The following is a 4,794-nucleotide window of genomic DNA, read 5'->3' on the forward strand; positions in this document are numbered from 1 at the left end:
TCAGCCCTCCCCTCCCCATCCTCCTCCCTTTACATTTCTGATGCTCTTTCTGCTAACAACATCAGTAAAGAATGCCAGAGTGGGGTTAAGATTTTACATTTTTCATACTCAATGCCCCTGAGTCTGCTATCTAATCTTCTTTTTTCAGGGGGTTGTTAGAATAGACCAGCCTTTGTAATATGAGTTGCATTATTTAAGAAAAGAAAAAAATAGATAAAAAACACAAGTATGTGATAATGAATGAAAATATTCTGTTGAAAATGCCATTAAAGCTGTACTTAATTAGCAATGGGTGAAATACTGTGCAATATCTTCAAGGTTACGTATTGAGAAATATCACCAAATTCTATCGTTTTTCATCTTGTGTTTTAACACATTGTAACTAACAACAGGTAAAAGGGAACAATTTGGTGGAGACCAAAAGCAGAGCCAAAACTACAGCAGCCAAAATTGTATCTACAGGCAGATAGAGCAGTCTGATTACACACATTCAAAGTCTTTCAACTAGGGTTGGTTATAGCCTTGTTGATTTAACATCTCAAGATAGATTTTAAAAATATCTATATTTTTAGCTGTGTGACTCATTTGTCAAGAAAGTAATAGCAGTAGAACAAAATGGCACAAACACAATGCTGCCAAACAATCCACATATTGTTTTATTCAATATAATATTTTCTCCTTTTATTTTGACTCAATTTCACTGTCACATGTTGTGGTTACTTACTGGATCTGATTGGCTGCCACTAACAGGGAGTTCCCCTCCCCCTCCTCTCAGAGCCAGGCAGGATGAAGCTGAGCCCACATCCAGTTAGGGAGCGGCTGCTCGCTTTGTCTGCATGCATGCTGTTCCGAGTGGACACACACACACAAAATTTGCAGCAGTGATTCCAAATACACACACACACACACACACACACACACACACACACACACACACACACACACACACACACACACACAGACTTTCTTTCTTATGATAATTGGGGGCGTTCCCAGTCCGTGTTTGTGGATCTCTTCTGGGGTTTTTTTTTTTTTGGGGGGGGGGGGGGCAGCCCTTTACAGCTCTCAGTACACAAAGAAGTGAACTGCATGTACAAATATGGCATGAACATGCCAACAAGTGATTTAATTCAATCACAGTGAACTGGTGACCTCCATCTGTTCTCAGGGATGTGCGTACACGATGCAGTCAAATCAAACGTACAATGATAAATGGGAAATACCAAAATGTCTTTTTTCTTTCTGATGTCTTATAAATATTGCCACTAACTGAGCTTTTAATGATATTAAAGCAAACATTCACTGGGATAATGACCAAAATATATGTTATCTTAAACATTAAATATGTTATGTGCATGTTCTTTCTCCTATATGATCTTTTTTATTTTATTTGTTTGGTTTTTTTTGGTATTATTAACAAATAAATTATTATCCCAGTGAGTATCTGTGAAATAAACTTATTAAAGAGCTTTGAGTTCTGACCTTTTGCAGCCAGGGCTGTTCAGTGAGAGCAGGTGATCTGGACGGAGGGATTCTGAAAGGTCATTGTGATTCTTTGGGCAAATTGATTAAGAAGCATCTGTTAACTTGCTTCTCCGAGGACCAGGAAGGGTCGGCTCTGCAGTGAGAGGAGGGGCAGGAGGGCTAAGCTGTCCCCTGACCTCACAAATAGGCCATAAACTGGGTTTCTGTGTTCAGCCTGCTCCAACGGGACCAAAGGGATGGAGCTGTCATCAGATAATAGAACACATGCAGGAAACTGTGTGAGAATTTATTCCATGCTGTGTCCAGATGCAACCAGAATTTTGAAGCTGAAGATGTTTTTCCAGTCTCTTCTGATATAGACTGCTCCAAAAAAGTAAAGGAGCACTTTGAAAACACGCCACATCTCAAGGGGGAAAAAATCAAGCTGGATATCAGTACTGATATGGATTGGATAATGTGTTAGGATTTGATAGAAATGAAAATGATGAACCTACAAAGCTCCTACAAGGCCCCACTGTGCTTGTATAAACGCCAGAGGTGGACCAGGGTATCAGTGAGCTCCTGTTCAGTCTGAGGTACAACCTGGCAGCACTGATTAGACCAAAATATAAAGCTCCAGATATGTTGCATTGGATTTAGGTAAGGCAAGTGTGGAGGGCAGTCAGTATTATCACTTTCTACATCCTCCAGGAATTGCCTGCGTACACTTGCTACATGAGGTTCTCGTGCACCAAGAGGAACCCAGAACCCACTGCACCAGCGTAGGGTCTGACAATGGGTCCAAGGATTTCATCCTGATAGTGGTCAGGGTGCCATTGCCTGATCTGCAGAGGTCAGTGCATTCCTCCATGGGTATGCCTCCCCAGACCATCAGCAAACTGATCATGCTGAATGATGTTACAGGCAGCATAATGTTCTCTACAGCTTCTCCAGATACTTTTATGTCTGTCACATGTGCTCAGGTTGAAGCTGCTCTCACAGGGTGCCATTGGTGGACCTGCCGAGTTCTGGTATTCTATAGTAAATGCCAAATTTGGCTCCACAGTGCCGGGCAGTGAACACAGGGCCCACTAGACCACATCAGGCCTTCAGGTCAGCCTCACAAGATCTTTTTCTGATTACTTGGTCAGAAACATTCACACCAGTCTCGTTCTGGAGGTCATTTTATAGAGCTTGGCAATGCTCATTCTGATCCTCTGTGCACAAAGGAGAGGATATCAGTCTTGCTGAGGGGTAAAGGAACCTCTACAGCCTTGTCCAGCTTTCCTTGTCTCCTAAAATCTCCTTCATGCTTTTGAGACTGTGCTGGGGCACAGATTGTATTTACCGGTACTTATTTTTTAAAAAGCACCAAGAGCCACCCATATTACTGTGTTAACGTGTTCTGTCATCGAGTTTCTCATCATGCGAGAAGAATGAATAATGAAATGAAATGAAATTCGATTTTTAAAAATTAACAAAGAGTTTGGGAAACTGCTATGAATCACTTCTAAATATTTGGAAACATTGTCAGAAATATAAAACACATTTTCAAACAAATATGTGGTTTTGTGTGTTTTTAATCACAACAACAACAGGCAAGTGATGTTGTGAATTCAAGTGGAAAAAATGAAAGTGATGTGAATATAATTATGATAATCATTTAACAGTGGGTACTAACAGGTGTAATTTCTTTTATAGCAAATTCCTGTCCATAGTAAAAACCTGTCTAAATACATTCTGGTAACAGGAAATATCCATAAAAATAGAAATTCTAACCTTTTGAAAGATGATGGAAGACATTATAAGAAATTAAACTTAACTGAACTACGAGAGTAACTGGTTTAAACAGCACAACTGCCAAGTAGCGTATGAGAAGCTACATTTTTGGCAGCAGCAAAGCTATGAGCAACATAAGATGTAAAACATACTTTTATATGAGTGCTATAAGTGTCTCGAAAGACAGAAAGCGTTAGCATCTCCTATACAGCTAAAGTTTCACACGATTAAACCGCTATCAGTATCAGGAAAGTAATTTAGTAGTAATTTTTTAATTATTCAAAAAAAGCCACCCAACAAAACAGTTGGTACATGAGAGTTTCTCATTGTTTCCTTACAGATTTGCCTTGCTTTGTTTTAATCTATGAGAACTCAGCCTTATGTAACACTTAGAGCAGACTGCAGGAACCAAAAAGCTAAAGCAGCAGTAGATTATTACGCATAGTTGTTAAAAATTGAGTCTAAATTGAGCATGACTCATCTCTGCACCACTACCTCCCACCAAGAGCTGCATGATGCACAAACAACCAGATAAATAAAAACAACAGGCCCAATGAAGTTAAAAAAAACTGAAGAGAACAATCAGACAGTGAAATTTACTGCACAGCTGTAACAGCTGGCACCTTTGCAGGGTGGAGCTGGTCACACGATTGGCCAAAGCTGTGTCACTGACTAAGGGGTGAGATGGGGAGTTCCCCATCTTATGTTGCAGTTCGAATGACAGTGTATCCCATATAAATAAATGGCAGAGACTGACTTTCTTTCATTGCCTCAAGTGACCATTCAAGGAACTGCGATTTTGGATGTTCCATGTTGGTTTAATGGAGGTAGTGACTTCAGTTTCAGAAAACTGAGTCATTTGCTTTATAATATCCTGAAAATGTATTGCATTCCTCTTCCAATTTTAGATATTCTGTTGAATTAATTCATGTATTAATAATTAGTACCACAGGATAGGCATAACAAACAAAACGTATCATTTCAAAATAAAATACAGCAGTTTCAAGAGCCAAAAATGTACCAACGTTCAGTTGACGTTGATAAAATCTGACAAATGTCTACAGTTTACATTAAGCAAAGTTCATTTAATTATATGGAGAAAATCTGAAAATTGAAGTGAATTAAATTAGAATGGAGGTGAAATATATTCTATTACTGCACTAATAGAAAAAAAAACCCAAATTGAATAAAGTAAGTAAACAATGAAACTGAGAAATGACTTTATCAAACAAGCAGAAAAACATACTTAATTCCTATTTGAACTGCAGTTTCAATCAGAACCATTCCCAAAACACCAGAGATAAAAGCGTCAGGGATAGGGATGTCACAATATGACTGTGTACTAGATACTTTTTAAAAATGTCCTAATTTATCTTACACTAAAAGCTAAACATTCAAACACTGATTAATTTTAAGGATAAGAAAAAAAAATCAATTTTGTCATAATGTTATCGTCCGGCGTGTGGATTTTAAAAGGTTAGTTTAGTCTGCACTTGGCTTATAAGTGGCAGGTGATTAATGAGGAAGAAGATATGCATATTTACTGTTCTC

This window comes from Astatotilapia calliptera, chromosome 4 (assembly GCF_900246225.1).
Source record: "Astatotilapia calliptera chromosome 4, fAstCal1.2, whole genome shotgun sequence".
Taxonomy (NCBI): domain Eukaryota; kingdom Metazoa; phylum Chordata; class Actinopteri; order Cichliformes; family Cichlidae; genus Astatotilapia; species Astatotilapia calliptera.